This window comes from Ranitomeya imitator, chromosome 2 (assembly GCF_032444005.1).
Source record: "Ranitomeya imitator isolate aRanImi1 chromosome 2, aRanImi1.pri, whole genome shotgun sequence".
In the NCBI taxonomy this organism is placed as follows: domain Eukaryota; kingdom Metazoa; phylum Chordata; class Amphibia; order Anura; family Dendrobatidae; genus Ranitomeya; species Ranitomeya imitator.
This window is the reverse complement of record NC_091283.1, coordinates 227,701,331-227,718,410: the sequence shown is the minus strand read 5'-3', so window position 1 is coordinate 227,718,410 and position 17,080 is coordinate 227,701,331. Positions and strand designations below refer to the sequence as shown.

Here is a 17,080-nt window from a genome sequence, read left to right as displayed (position 1 = left end):
TCACAGGCCCTGCGTTCCTGCGCTAGAAAGACCTGCCATGACGTCACGGTCATGTGACAGAGACGTCATCACAGCTCCTGCGCTGATACCAACCCTGGGACCGGAAGCTGCCGTGGACTGCAAGGGGCCCTCGGAAAGGTGAGTATATGTTTATTTTTTAAACTGTGACAAACCTGGCTGGGCAATATACTACGTAGCTGGGCAATATACTACGTAACTGGGCAATATACTACGTGGCTGCGCAATATACTACGTCACTGGGCAATATACTACGTGGCTGCGCAATATACTACGTCATTAGGCAATATACTACGTGGGCTGTGCAATATACTACGTGGTTGGGCAATATAATACGTGACTTGGCAATATACTACGTGACTGCAATATACTACGTCACTGGGCAATATACTACGTGGCTGGGCAATATACTACGTGGGCTGTGCAATATACTGTGTGACTGGGCAATGTACTACGTGACTGGGCAATATACTACGTCACTGGGCAATATACTACGTGGCTGGGCAATATACTACGTGGCTGGGCAATATACTACGTGGTTGGGCAATATACTACGTAGCTGGGCAATATACTACGTAGCTGGGCAATATACTACGTGGCTGTGCAATATACTACGTCACTGGGCAATATACTACATGGCTGGGCAATATACTACGTGGCTGGGCAATATACTACGTGACTGGGCAATATACTACGTCGCTGGGCAATATACTACGTGGCTGGGCAATATACTACGTGGCTGGGCAATATACTACGTGGTTGGGCAATATACTACGTAGCTGGGCAATATACTACGTGGCTGGGCAATATACTACGTAACTGGGCAATATACTACGTGGCTGTGCAATATACTACGTCACTGGGCAATATACTACATGGCTGGGCAATATACTACGTGGATGGGCAATATACTATGTGGCTGGGCAATATACTACGTGGCTGGGCAGTATACTATGTGGCTGGGCAGTATACTACGTTGTTTGGCAATATACTACGTAGCTGGGCAATATACTACGTGACTGGGCAATATACTACGTGACTGGGCAATATACTACGTGGATGGGCAATATACTACGTGGATGGGCAATATACTATGTGGCTGGGCAATATACTATGTGGCTGGGCAATATACTACGTGGCTGGGCAGTATACTACGTGGCTGGGCAGTGTACTACGTTGTTTGGCAATACACTACGTAGCTGGGCAATATACTACGTGGCTGGGCAATATACTACGTCACTGGGCAATATACTACGTGCGCTGTGCAATATACTACGTGGGCTGTGCAATATACTACGTAGCTGGGCAATATACTACGTGGACATGCATATTCTAGAATACCCGATGCGTTAGAATCGGGCCACCATCTAGTGTTGAATAATCATATGTTCTGCTGTTGTTTGTGACAGATTGTCCATATAATGGATTTGAAGGTCAGGGAAAGTGCCTGGCGATCTAAGGCTATGAACATTTTTTCAAAAAGTACCCCCGTTGTTTCGCAAGATGCCTCATTCGAAATTAAGGATCTTATGCATAAATATAGGAATGGTTTGCAACGTAAAACTAAATTATGGTGGAACCGTTCATCGTTAGAAAACTATTTGGACAAAAAAATCATTCCCAGAGGTCTCAGGATCCAGCTCTACCCTACATATGACCTGGGGGAGCAGGAACTTACTAAGAGATGGATATCAGTGGCCTCTAAGTGCTCGTTTGAATTTATGGAAATATTGATTGCTAAAAATACATCATCACTGATAGAAGTGGATAAGGAATTGGAGGATGTATACAAGCGGCTATCCAAGGATATGCCCAATTATCACTTTGTGAAGTGGTCTAAGGATTTGGAAACTGATATTAACACTTTGGAATAAAAAGTCAGCCAGGATAAGCTTAAGAAATTCCAACGTGATGTAGGAGATTATGACGCGGACAAAGTGTTCAGGTGGCAACTAAAGAAAACCGAATTCATGACAACTCCTAAACCTAGAAGGAATTCTGAAATTTCAAGTGCATCTGGGGTTGTAATGCTTCTACCAGTGATGTTGAGTCCACCTGGGATTTTTATCTCAGAAGTGGGAATGGTAGGAAGAAATTCCCTGAGATATTCAATAAGGCGCAGAGGGGTCGAAAGAAGAACAATCAATATCAGGTAGTTAATCTTTCCAATCATATTCTTACCTCTGTTCAAATAAGGGTATTACAAAAAGGTCTGACTTTTTCTCCCTCGCACCACCTAGATGCAGTCACATCAGTGAAAGATGTTCATCTGTTTGCCAGAGAATTGATACTCAAAAAGCTCCATTCAAAAAATTCCAATTATGACCCTTCATTTAGCCCGGAAGAAAGAGAAACCCTTGAAAATTTGGTCTCCTTGGAGGAGGAAAACAACCTGTCAGAGGTAAGTACCATTCCTCAACAATTTTTTTCCAAATCTAAAAAATTCCCTCCCTTAGTCTGTGCCCGGCGGTAGATATTTTCACTAGACTGGTGTCTCGAGATGTGGAAACATTAGCCAGGACTCAGAAAAGCTGTTCCAATATAACTAAAATCGAACGACTGGCTATAGAAGAACTTAAAAGGTGGCAGGATGTTGTACCGACCGACAAGGGCGGGAACTTGTTATATGGCCTAAGGAACAATATGAAAGACAAGCCAATAAATTATTGAATGATACAACCTGCTACAAGAGACTCACTTTCAATCCTTTGTCTTCTTTTTAGAAACTTTTAATTGATATTGTGGACAAAGCTTTCACGCGAGGAATTGTCCAAATAGCTGGTGGACAGTATTCGACAGAACCATCCTAAACTCCCTACCTTTTACTTGGTTCCCAAGCTTCACAAGAATGCTTTGGACCCACCAGGTCGTCCGATAGTCTCAGGTAATGATGGGCCGTGTGAATTGATTGCAAACATTGTGGATCATTTTTTTTAAACCCCTAGTCACAAATCTGCCTTCTTACATTAAGGATACCATGTCGGCCTTACAAAGACTTGATCAGTTGTACTTGGATGACAGCATGATCATTGTTACGGCCGAAGTGGAATCACTATACACTTCCATCCGCCATCAAGTTGGCCTGAGGGCAGTCAAACGGTTCCTTACTTCAAGCTCATTGGATGGTCCTCTTGTGGAACTAATTTTGAGTCTTCTGGAATTCCTATTAACTCATAATGCCTTCACTTTTAATACCTACACGTACTTAAATTTGCAGGGCACTGCGATGGGGGCCTCTTGTGCCCCATCGTATGCTAATCTGTTTTTGGGGGCTTGGGAAATGGACATCTTTCACAATGACCTCATCCAGGGAATGACCAATGTCCATAACTGGATGAGGTACATTGATGATGTCCTGTTCCTATGGGATGAAACACTTCAAGAATTAAACAAATTAATGCAACAACTCAATGATAACAACTTAAACATACAGTTATATGAAAAAGTTTGGGCACCCCTATTAATCTTAAGATTAATGTTTTATAAAAAATGTTTTTTTTGCAACAGCTATTTCAGTTTCATATATCTAATAACTGTTGGACACAGTAATGTTTCTGCCTTGAAATGAGGTTTATTGTACTAACAGAAAATGTGCAATCTGCATTCAAACGAAATTTGACAGGTGCATAAGTATGGGCACCCTTATCATTTTCTTGTTCTGAATACTCCCACCTTCTTTTTACTGACTTACTAAAGCACTTTTTTGGGTTTTCTAACCTCATTGAGCTTTGAACTTCATAGCCAGGTGTATGCAATCATGAGAAAAGCTACTTAAAGTGGCCACTTGCAAGTTGTTCTCCTGTTTAAATCTCCTCTGAAGAGTAGCATCATGGGCTCCTCAAAACAACTGTCTAATGATCTGAAAACAAAGATTATTCAACATAGTTGTTCAGGGGAAGGATACAAAAAGCTGTCTCAGAGATTTAACCTGTCAATTTCCCCTGTGAGGAACATAGTAAGGAAATGGAAGAACACAGGTACATAGTAACATAGTTAGTAACATAGTAACATAGTACAGTTCTTGTTAAGGCCAGAAGTGGCAGGCCAAGAAAAACATCAGAAAGGCAGAGAAGAAGAATGGTGAGATCAGTCAAGGACAATCCTCAGACCACCTCCAGAGAGCTGCAGCAATTACTTGCTGCAGATGGTGTCACTGTGCATCGGTCAACTATACAACGCGCTTTGCACAAGGAGAAGCTGTATGGGAGAGTGATGCGAAAGGAGCCGTTTCTGCAAGCACGCCACAAACCGAGTCGGCTGAGGTATGCAAAAGCACATTTGGAGAAGCCAATTTCTTTTTGGAAGAAGGTCCTGTGGACTGATGAAACCAAGATTGAGATGTTTGGTCATACAAAAAGGCGTTATGCATGGCGGCCAAAAAACACAGCATTCCAAGAAAAACACTTGCTACCCACAGTAAAATTTGGTGAAGGTTCCATCATGCTTTGGATTCTTCTCAGTATCAGCAGATTCTTGACAATAATGTTCATGAATCAGTGACAAAGTTGAAGTTACGCAGGGGATGGATCTTTCAGCAAGACAATGATCCAAAACACCGCTCCAAATCTACTCAGGCATTCATGCAGGGGAACAATTACACTGTTCTGGAATGGCCATCCCAGTCCCCAGGCTTGAATATCATTGAACATCTGTGGGATCATTTGAAGAGGGCTGTCCATGCTTGGCGACCATCAAACTTAACTGAACTGGAATTGTTTTGTAAAGAGGAATGGTCAAAAATAACTTCATCCAGGAACTCATTAAAAGCTACAGGAAGTGACTAGAGGCTGTTATATTTGCAAAAGGAGGATCTACTAAATTTTAATGTCACTTTTCTGGTGGAGTGCCCATACTTATGCACCTGTCAAATTTTGTTTGAATGCAGATTGCACATTTTCTGTTAGTACAATAAACCTCATTTCAAGGCAGAAACATTACTGTGTCCAATAGTTATTAGATCTATGAAACTGAAATAGCTGTTGCAAAAAAAACTATTTTTATAAAACATTAAGCTTAAGATTTATAGGGGTGCCCAAACTTTTTCATATAACTGTAAGACTCACTTTCAAACATGGAAGAGAAATGGATTTCCTTGACATTAAGATGAGTGTAGGTTTAGATGGGCATATTGATACTGACATATTTAGGAAACCCACATCTACAAACTCTTTTTTTTATCTGCAGACTCATCTCATCCACCATCCACAATTCGGGGAATACTCATCGGCCAATTCCTACGAGCTAAAAGAATCTGCTCAAATGAGGAAAACTTCAACATGCAGACTATTGATCTAACGCGCAGATTTCTGGACAGAGGTTACAGCAAAAGAACCATCAAAAGAGGCTATCGGAGAGCTGAAAAAATAACGAGAGATCAACTTCTGTATCGTACCCCTATGACCACAAAAAGGGACAACAGCAATCAAGTACGCTTCATGTCGACATTCAACAAAGAATGGAGAGGTTTAAAGGATATTGTTCATAAACACTGGGAAGTATTACTAGTGGACCCCGTCCTACATTGTGTATTACCAACACAACCATCATTCGTAGCCAGAAGATCTGCCAATCTAAAAGATTTATTGGTCCATAGTCATTATGAATTCATTAGAACTGTAACCAGCCATGCTATTCAGAGTGGATTGCCAGGTTTCTTTCCCTGTGGCCTATGTAAAGGGTGTTATAACCACACTAAGACTACTACCTTTACGAATTGGAATGGATCTCGTTGTTATAACATTCGAAAACATCTCACATGTGCGTCAGTCGGAGTGATCTACCATGCCACCTGTCCCTGTGGAAAAGTCTACATTGGCCTGACCACAAGGGAATTAAAGGTAAGAACTCGCAAACACATTAGGGATATCGAAAAAGCTAAATCCAGTGAAGAGGATTCTTCTTTAAAAAGTTTCCCCAGGCATTTTAAATATTATCATGAATGCAATGCGAGGGGACTAATCATAAAAGCCATTGACCAAGTTACACTTGGACCTCCTGGTGGGGACCTATCTAAGGTTTTAGCCCAAGTAAAAAGTAAATGGATTTACCGGTTGGGTACTATGAGCCCGGGTGGTCTGAATGAGAGCTTGGGTTTTGCAACATTTTTATAGTTATGCTGGTCCTTACAGTATTAATCTGAGACATATTTTTTAGGGATGGGTTTTTGGTTTTTATTGGTTTTAGCTGATAAACTCTAAATTTCATATGTGTATATATGTGTTCTAATTTTCATCTCTTTGCTTTATTTTTAAGATTACTTACCTCCTGTGATCTTGCGGTCCTAGAATGGGTGGCTCCATCGGTTTTCTTGAAGAGGCTCCTGCTCATATGTGAACCCCCTTTTTTTTTTTTTAAAGAGCTCTAAGGATCTGTACTATTTAATATATGGACTATTTGGGTGCTTATAATCATAGCCTCAGATGGGTTGGCAGGATTGTTTGTGTTTTGGGTATGTATTGGGGTCCGGGATTACACCCATCTTCTAAGCACTCTAGCATTCCATAAGATTAGCAATATATGTTATGTCATATTCATATTTATGCTTGACACATTGTCATTTTAATAATGTTGAACTGTATTTATTATATTTAATACATGTTTTTATTATGCGGATTGCGTATTGCTCACCTTCATTGTTTAATTATTGTCTTTTTAGATAATAGATATACTAGGATGCACTCCCCTCTTTGGGTCATCACGTACTTCACTTTGCCCATGCACTATAGGGGATTAGCATATCCCATTAATAATATCGTAATTTTATTAAGTGGCACACTCTTTTCTTTTTCATCATTATTTAATAAATTATTTTATTTTCATCAGAGCACTTTTTCTTGTTTTGCACGTTCTCATCCGTTCGCACCTAATATTTTGCACTTTTACTGCAAACATCTTCCACAATAGTTAAGATTTTCTGCATTTCACTTCTCGGCATTCCAGTATCTTCTTTCCAGCACTCGTCTCAGGCACCCGAGAAATAGAGCGCATGCGCAGATTATCTGGTCACCATGCATTTCCTAAGGTGCTCCATACTGGGCCTGCGCACAATATTGTGCATGGTCCGGGGAGCGCTGGCTTGGAAATGCTTTTCAATGGATGATGACGATGACCGCATGCGCCGTAGATTCTGCTCGTGGCATGCCGAGGTAGACAAGCCCTTCATGCACAGTTTAAGCACAGTGGGTGTAGAAAGCGTGCGCTTCAGTTGCTGGTCACTGATGTCATCTCCCCCCACTGGCAGCTAGGGCACAGCACATCCAATAGGAAACAATCTACGGTACAGGCCTTTCTTGTCCTCACATATTCATTGGTTGCCACTCATTTAAAAGACCGCACCTTTCATCCCCTGGGCACGCCTCCGGAAGAAGCCAAGGGTGAAACGCGCGTCGGGGCGACAGGGGAGCACGGAATCACCCGATACCTTGTGATTTACTGCCCTAACAAATCTACGTGTCACAGTTGTGAGGTAATATACGTTTTAGGATCTGTGCCTTCATATGAGTATGATCTACGATGTATGCCCGGTCAGGGCACTGTTGAATGACTAATTTTTACCTCATGCATTTGGTCGATCTGGTAGTGCTTTAGTGGTTAATAGCACTTGCTAACCCTAATAAGCATTCCCCTCTTGTGCTGTGCTTTGTGGCATATAATTATGTAATATGATTAAGGGTGTTATTCTGGTCCCCTGGGTATTTTTTGTATTCCATGTACCATACCTGTTCTTTTTTAATCTTTGGTAATAAAGTAAGATATTTTATTGGTATTCTTTGGTTCTCTTCTTTGGGCTCAGGGTTAATTCGCACTGAGTTTCCCATATGTTGATTAACCTGTTTTGAAGTGCCAAATAGTATTTTGGGACATTTTGTTGAATAATCTCTGATAAACAATGCCTGGGTCGGGGGTCGACTCTCAGGGGTTCCTCACCCGGTGGCAGTCCATCTCCACAAACCAATGGGTTCTCTGTACCATACAGGATGGATTGAAACTAGAATTCAAGAGTCTCCCCCCCCCCCAAATGCCTGAGAGTTACCTCTGCAGTCTCCATACCTTCAGAAGTCCTTGCTATTACATCTCCAGGGTCTACTTAAATTAGAGGTGATCTCTCGGGTACCACAACAGGAGGTGGGCAAAGGCCACTATTCTCGCCTGTTTCTGATAAAGAAACCCTCAGGGAAACAGTTATCATAAATCTGAAGCCTCTGAACCTAGTAATCAAGTACAGACGATTCAAGATGGAGTCGACCAAATCAGCAATCCCGCTCATCGGACAGAATTGAGTGATGGCTACAATAGATCTGAAGGATTGTTATTATTATTATTTATTGTTATAGCGCCATTTATTCCATGGCGCTTTACATGTAAGGAGGAGTATACATAATAAAAACAAGTACAATAATCTTAAACAATACAAGTCATAACTGGTACAGGAGGAGAGAGGACCCTGCCCGCGAAGGCTCACAATCTACAAGGGATGGGTGAGAATACAGTAGGTGAGGATAGAGCTGGTCATGCAGCGGTTTGGTCGATCGGTGGTTACTGCAGGTTGTAGGCTTGTCGGAAGAGGTGGGTCTTGAGGCTCTTTTTGAAGGTTTCGATGGTAGGTGAAAGTCTGATATGTTGTGGTAGAGGTTTCCTGAGTAGGGGTGATGCGCGAGAGAAATCTTGTATGCGATTGTGGGAAGAGGAGATAAGAGGGGAATAGAGAAGGAGATCTTGTGAGGATCGGTGGTTGCGTGCAGGAAAGTACCGGGATGCCTATTATCATGTGCAAGTGCCTCCAGACCACAGGAAGTTCCTCAGATTTGCAGTTTCACATGGTCACCAGGTCAGCCATTAACAGTTCAGTGTCCTACCGTTCGGCATATCACCAGCGCCGCGGGTATTTACCAAGATTATGGCAGAAGCAGTAATCTTCATCTGACGTCAGGGGGTTTGCATCATCCCATACCTAGACGATTTTCTCATTATTGCTCAGTCCATCTATCTTCTGAATCTAGATGTGGCGAGAACCCTGGAAATCCTGGAATCCCTGGGCTGGATTCCGAATTTGGAGAAATCGGATCTTCACCCTTAAGGAAGAAATTCCTGGGAATTCTGTTGGATTCAGTGCAGAGAACATCATCCTTGCCCAAGGATCGTCAGCTCAATCTGGTTCAGAGCATCTCCTGGTTCAGAAACCAGAGGGCTCTTATCCCGAGGGACTCAGTGTCTTTCCTGGGATCACTGACGTCATGCATCCAGGCAGACTCCTGGGTTCAAGCCCATACACGAGTCCTTCAGTCCCATGTTCTGTTGTCCACGAGAAAGCACCAAAAAGCGCTGACCAAAAGTTTTATGCCCTTAAATCAGAGTGCTATGTCATACGAAATAGTCAATAAATAACAGTTCCCACATGTCTACTTTACATCAGCACAATTTTGGAGACAAAATTTTTTTGTTAGGAAGTTATAAGAGTTAAAACTTGACCAGTGATTTCTAATTTTTACAGCAAAATTTACAAAACCATTTTTTTTTAAGGACCACATCACATATGAAGTCACTTTGAGGGGTGTACATGACAGAAAATACCCAAAAGTGACACCATTCTAAAAACGACACACCTCAAGGTACTCAAAACCACATTCAAGAAAGTAATTAACCCTTTACGTGCTTCACAGGAACTGAAGCAATGTGGAAGGAAAAAAATGAACATTTAACTTTTTTTCACAAACATTTTACTTCAGAATTTTTTTTTTATTTTCACAAATGTAAAAAGAGAAATTAACCACAAAATTTCTTGCGCAATTTCTCCTGAATATGCCGATACACCACTGTTTGGGAGCATGGCAGTGCTCGGAAGGGAAGGAGCACAGTTTGAATTTTCAATGCAGAATTGGCTACTATTGAGATCGGACGCCATGTCGCATATGGAGAGCCCCTGATGTGCCTAAACAGTGGAATCCCCCCACACGTGACCCCATTTTGGAAACTAGACCACCCAAGGAATTTATCTAGATGTTTGGTGAGCACTTTGAACCCCCAAGTTTTTCACTAAAGTTTATAATGTAGAGCCTTGAAAATAAAACGTTTTTTATTCGGACTCCCATGACAGCACACGAGAGAGGGGATCCGCCCTTAAGGAACAGGAAACCTACAGATACAAAAGGGCGGCACCTCTCCCCATGCATCAGTTGGTTTCCTGTTCCTGAAGGGACTGGATGCCTATAGAATCTACAGGAGTCCAGGCCGGCCGGACCGATTCTGGTGGCGAGGGGGTCTCCCACTTCGGCCGGTGCGGGTACCTGATGTAGTCACGGTGGCCCTGGCAGGGCGGCACGGCGGTGACTAGGCAGCGAGGAGCGGTCGCCAGGGGGTGTCCGGTCTCCGGGGCCAGCGTCTGGTAAGTCGCCCTTCCCGTGGGCTGTGGGTCTCTCTGGACAGGGGGGGGCGCGGCGGCATCTAGGGGGCGCCGATCGGATCGTAGCTGGCCGGCCTCGGCGTTCCACAAGGGCTGCAGCGCTGACAGGAAGCGCTGAAAGCTGTGGTGACGTCAGGGGGCGGAGCCGGCGACGTCTTCCGGATCGGTGAGCTCCTGCGCATGCGCGGGGGCTCCAAGATGGCGGCGCCCACCGGAGATCATGCCGCAATCCCTCCGGAGTAACGATTGATTCCCCACAGCTGCGGGAGGGCGGGAAAATTAAACAAGCAAGCTGGGCAGGATGCGCTGACCGAAGGAGGGGCTTTATAAGGCGGCTCCAGCAGCATGTTCCCGGGTTCTGGCTCCAATTTACTGAAAATGGATTCAGATCAGGATCAGCAGGTTGTGCTGCTGGAACAAGCATCCCAGAAACCCAAGGAGAAGGAACATGAAAAGAGGAGCGATGGTTCGGGCCGCAGAAGCTCCTCCAGACAGGGGTCTGGAGGGTCAGCCAAAAAGGATCCCCCTCGTGCTTCGGTATTTCTGGGTGTGAGCAGCCACTGGTAAGTGATCTTCGAGAAAGTTCACTTAGTGACTAGTCTCCCCTCATGTGTTTTTATGTAGGGAAGGAAAAACGTCAGTAAGGCGAAGCATAGGGAATGTGCCATCTGCGGGGTTCCCTTGCCTGACTCACACCCTAAAAAACTATGTGACCCCTGTATCCAGCAGACGGTGAGGTTCTGGAAGGAGGGGAGGGGGTATAGCATGTAGATCTTACACTCTAGTCTACCTTACTTATCCCCGTAGGTAGCCGAAGAATCCTCCTCTATTACGGCCAGTCTCAAGGAGATGATTAGAATGGAGGTTAAAGAGTCCTTTAAAAACCTTTCACAGTCAGGAGGTTCTAGGCAGAGAACTGAATCTGATTCGTCTATGGAAAAGGACAAGTCCGAAGAATCAGACAATTCAGCAGCATCATCCTCCTCTTCGGAAGAAGACGCTGCTCGGTTTTGCCTACCCCTAGAAAGGATAGACAAATTGGTAAAGGCGGTCAGAGGCACAATGGGAATATCGGAACCCAAGCCTCAACTATCCAAAGAACAAATGATGTTCAGTGGATTGGAGCAAAAGAGGCGCAGAGTGTTTCCTTTAAATGAGAAAATACAAGATCTTATTAATAGGGAGTGGAGAAAACCGGAGAGAAAAGGCTCCTTACCACCTGCGCAAAAACGTCGATACCCTTTTGATGACCCAGCAGTAGGTAACTGGGAGAAAGCACCAAAGCTGGATGCAGCAATTGCCAAGGTAGCTAAACGATCTTCTCTCCCATTTGAAGATATGGGAACACTTAAAGACCCCCTGGATAGGAAAGTGGATACCTTCCTGAAGGGAACCTGGGAGATGGCAGCTGGCTCCTTAAGACCTGCGGTAGCTTCAACCTGCACGGCAAGGTCAATGATGGTCTGGCTGGACCAGTTGGAGACCCAATTAAAACAAGGGGCCTCTAGAGATTCCATTCTCTCAGCATTACCTGTAATCCAGGAGGGGGCGGCTTTTTTATCAGACGCCTCTATTGACTCCGTAAAGTTGGCAGCTAGAGCAGCAGGACTTTCTAATGCTGCAAGGAGAGCCCTATGGCTGAAATGCTGGCCGGGGGATATGCAGGCAAAAGCGAAGCTCTGCGCTATCCCTTGTAAAGGCGAGTATTTATTTGGGCCTACCCTGGATGAACTCCTGGAGAAAGCAGGAGATGATAAGAAAAAGTTTCCCAACCTGTTCAATCCATACCGTCGTCCCTTCAACAAAAGAAGGTTCAACCGGGGAGGAAAGCGAGCCTTTTCACCAGGGAGAGATCGTCCCAGATGGGAGGATAGGCGAAAGCGAGGTACAGGTCTCATGTTTCGCCGTAACCAGACGGAAAATAAAAAACAAGACCAATGACTGGCAATTCCAGTGGGAGGGAGACTATTGCGTTTCTCGGCAGAGTGGTCGAAAATCACAAACAGCGTTTGGATAAAAGACACTGTTTCCCATGGTCTCAAGCTGGAATTTGTTCATATTCCACAGGACAAATTTAGTTTAACACCCTGGCGCTCATCTCCCACTGAACAATTCGCCCTAGAAGAGGAAGTGAGGACTCTTTGTTCCAAAAATGTTTTGGTAGAAGTGCCGTATTCTCAGGCAGGGAAAGGGTTTTACTCTCCCCTGTTCCTAATCCAGAAGCCTGATAAATCTTACAGGACCATTATAAATCTTAAGGGTCTCAATAAGTTTTTGGTGAAACACACTTTCAAAATGGAGTCCATCAATTCGGCAATAAAGATGCTTTTCAACAACTGTTTCATGGTAGTAGTGGATTTGAAAGATGCCTACTATCATGTACCCATTCATGCTGATTTCCAACGGTACCTGAGGGTAGCGATACTAATGGGGGGTAGGATTCAACATTTTCAATTCAGAGCACTCCCCTTTGGGATCACCTCGGCACCTAGGGTGTTTACTAAAATAATTGCGGAAGTCATGGCGCATTTAAGAGAGTCAAATATCCTTATAGTCCCCTACTTAGACGATTTCCTCATTGTAGGTAACTTGGTAGATCATTGTCTGTCACAATGGGAGATTGCTAAAACCAAACTAGAACGGTTGGGTTGGATCATAAACTTTGAAAAATCAAAATTACAGCCCCTAAATGTTCAAAAATTCCTGGGGTTAATGTTGAATTCAGTGACACAGCAGTGTCTCCTCCCTATGGAGAAAATGGACCAAATTCAGAGTTTTGTATTAAGAGCAATCAATACACCTTCCATGACACTTAGACAAGCAATGTCTCTACTTGGGTCACTCACATCTTGCATCCCAGCAGTTAAGTGGGCTCAGTTCCACACCAGGTCCCTACAAAAAGAAGTCCTGTTCCATGACAGAGCCTTAGGAGGCGCATTGAATGGGAAATTGACATTGAGGCCGATAACATTGAATTCCCTTAGATGGTGGCTAGATAAACAAAATTTATCAGCAGGGGTTCCCTGGATGGTAGATGTCACCCACGTGATAACCACGGATGCCAGCTCTTCAGGGTGGGGAGCCTATATGGGGGACATGGTGGTCCAGGGACAGTGGGAACCCTTCACAACATTTTCATCAAATCAAAGAGAGTTGTTGGCGGTTGAACTGGCTGTTAAAAAATTCCTCGTATATCTGCAGGGCCAGCACGTCAGAATTCTGTCGGACAACAGAGTGGCGGTCGCTTACATAAACCGGCAAGGGGGAACTCGTTCCGAAACTTTAATGCAGATCACGGATCGGTTGTTCCAGGTGGCAGAGCTCAATTTTCTATCTTTGACAGCTCTTCACATCAAGGGAAAAGAAAATGTGGCAGCAGATTTCCTCAGCCGAAATGTGTTAAAACGGAGAGTGGTCTCTCAACGAGGACATTTTCAATCTCGTCGTCCGCAGATGGGGTCAACCAGTGGTGGATCTATTCGCCACCAGAAACAACAGAAAAGTAAAACTTTTTTGCTCCCTAAATCCCAGGGAGAATCCCCTGGCGGTAGACGCGTTTCTCATAAAATGGGATTTTCCACTGGCCTATGCTTTCCCACCACTGAACCTGATACCTCTAGTGGTGAGGAAAATCAGGGAGGATCGAGCGAAAGTCATCCTTATCGCCCCCTTTTGGCCCAGAAGAACCTGGTTTGCCTGGCTCAAGACAATGTCTGTAGCGGTCCCCTGGGTACTGCCAGAGATCCCGGACTTGCTTTCTCAGGGACCGATCTCCCATCCACAAGTGGCGGGGCTCCATTTGACGGCATGGAGTTTGAACGGTCACTATTAGTGGGGAAAGGCTTCTCTTCAAACTTGGTGGAGACGCTCCTAAAGAGTAGAAAGCAAATAACTACGAGAATCTAGTCTAGGACTTGGAGAAAGTTCTTGTCTTGTTCAAAGTTTAATGTCCAAGACGGGGTGCCAGTACAACAAATCCTAGAGTTCCTACAGAAGGGGTTCGAGTTAAAACTCTCTCCTAGTACCCTTAGGGTACAGGTCTCAGCTTTAGGTGCCCTATTTTCCTGTAATATAGCGAATAACTACTGGATAGCGAGGTTTATGAAGGCAGTTAGTAGATCTACACCACTGCATAAAGACAGAACAGTTCCATGGGATTTAAATTTAGTTCTGTCCTCTCTAACTAAACCCCCCTTTGAACCTCTGCAGGAGGCCTCGATCAAAATGTTGACACTTAAGACAGCCTTCCTGATCGCCATAACCTCAGCTCGCAGGATAGGGGATATACAGGCACTTTCCAGAGCTCCTCCATACACTGAAATCTTGTCAGACAGAGTAGTCCTTAGACCAGACCCAGCATATCTGCCAAAGGTGGCGACACGGTTCCATAGATCACAGGAGATAGTTTTGCCGTCCTTTATTCCTAATCCCTCTAATCCTAAAGAGCAGGAGCTTCATACGTTAGACGTCAGGAGATCTCTTCTTCAGTATATTTCAGCTACTGATAATTGGAAGAAAGATGGAGCACTGCTTCTTTCCTTCCAAGGTCCAAGGAAAGGGTTTAGAGTATCGAAATATTTACTGGCTAAATGGATTAGGGAAACTATCTCTCTAGCTTATACAGCAGGTGGGGGGCCAGCTCCGCAGAACCTAAAGGCACATTCCACCCGGGCCATGGCGTCGTCCTGGGCAGAAAGATCTGGAGTGTCAGTGGAGCAGATATGTAAGGCGGCCACATGGTCATCCCCTTCCACTTTCTTTAAACACTATCGGTTGGATTTGGGGTCCTCCTCTGATCTTTCCTTTGGGTTAAGGGTGCTACAATCTATAGTCCCTCCCTAAGGTAGCTTACATCTCTGTAAATCTCTCGTGTGCTGTCATGGGAGTCCGAATAAAGCATTAAGCTACTTACTGGTAGCGGCATTTTTCGGAGGCCCATGACAGCACCCTTAGTTCCCTCCCTATTCACGTGGGGGTAGCACTTCCTGATATGTATATAGCGTAATATGTAAATCTCACGTATGGTGTCTTATTACAATAATGGGTTATTTTGTTTCAAATGTATATAATGTATATAATGTATATTTGTGTACCACTAACCGCGGCAGTCCTCTCAGGCTCTGAAATACAACTGATGCATGGGGAGAGGTGCCGCCCTTTTGTATCTGTAGGTTTCCTGTTCCTTAAGGGCGGATCCCCTCTCTCGTGTGCTGTCATGGGCCTCCGAAAAATGCCGCTACCAGTAAGTAGCTTAATGCTTTCCACAAAAATCATCTTTTAGCCCCCAATTTTTTATTTTCCCAAGGGTATCTGGAGAAATTAGACCCCAAAAGTTATTGTGCAACTTGTCCTCAGCACGCTTTCACCGATTTCAGGGGGGGAACCACTGTTTTGGCGCATGGCAGGGCTCGGAAGGGAAGGAGCGCCATTTCGGAATGCAGACTTTGATGGAATAGTCTGTGGGCATCATGTTGCATTTGCAGAGCCCCTGATGTGCCTAAACAGTAGAAGCCCACCACAAGTGACCCCATTTTGCAAACTAGACCCCTCCAAGGAACCTTTCTAGATGTGTTGTGGGAACTTTGAAAACCCAAGTGTTTCACTAAAGTTTATTACGCAGAACCACAAAAAATTTTCCACAAAAAATGATTTTTTTTAGCCTCCAATTTTTTATTTTCACAAGGGTAACAGGACAAATTGCACAACAACTTTTGGTGTCCAATTTCTCCTGAGTATGCTGATATCCCATATATGGGGGTAAACCACTGCTTTGGACGCATGGCAGAGCTCGGAAGGGAAGGAGGACCGTTTGACTTTTTCAATGCAGAATTGGCTGGAATTGAGATTATATGCCATGTCACGTTTGGAGAGCCCCTGATGTGCCCAAACAGTGGAAACCCCCCAATTCTAACTCAAAATAAACCCCAACACACCCCTAACCCTAGTCCCAACCCTAACCACAAACCTAACCCTAAAACACCCTAATCCCAACCGTAATCCTAACCCCAACTCTAGCCCCAATCCGAACGTTAGCCCACCTCTAACCCTAATGGGAAAATGGAAATACATTTTTTTAATTTTATTATTTTTCCCTAACTAAGGGAGTGATTAAAGGGGGGTCTGTGATAGACCCTATCACAGTGATCAAAATGAGCCAATAGGAAAAATCTATTGTTGCCAGGTGCCGGCCAGTATATCTCTACGGGAGCACTGCACATGTGTCCGCCATTTTCTTACCGGAAGAAGATGATGGCTGCTGTGGGGGCAAGCAGGAGGATCCAGGGACACCGGGGGATTTGGGAACTCTATTTCTCTCTCCTCTGATGTGCGATCACATCAGAGGAGAGAGAAATTTACTTGGGAAATCTGACTTTTTTTTTTTTTGCGGTCGCCGTTATACCATTAACAGCATTCGCAACCCTGAAATCAGTAAAAACTGACCCGGCAGCTGAGACCCCAGAGAAAATCCGACTCTGGGGGTGTTATAACCTTAAACATCAGCGCTGTTAAAAAGCAGCACTGTGGTTTAACTACCTTTAAATGCCACTTTGAAAAGGCATATTGGCGGTCGTTAAGGGGTAAAAAAGCCAAAATAGCTAACCGGTCTAGTACAGTTATTCTGAATAGGTCCACAGATGCCACCATGGGGGTGACCAGCCACCG

At 44.3% G+C, this 17,080-nt stretch overlaps 1 long non-coding RNA gene across 1 annotated transcript; it reads left to right on the top strand.

The window, feature by feature from the left end:
* The first annotated feature begins 1,675 nt into the window (after positions 1-1,675).
* Positions 1,676-6,901, top strand: LOC138667319 (uncharacterized). Its single transcript, XR_011318710.1, has 4 exons — positions 1,676-2,419; positions 2,742-2,902; positions 5,203-5,855; positions 6,271-6,901. It is a non-coding gene; the product is annotated as an uncharacterized lncRNA (long non-coding RNA).
* Positions 6,902-17,080: the final 10,179 nt, after the last annotated feature.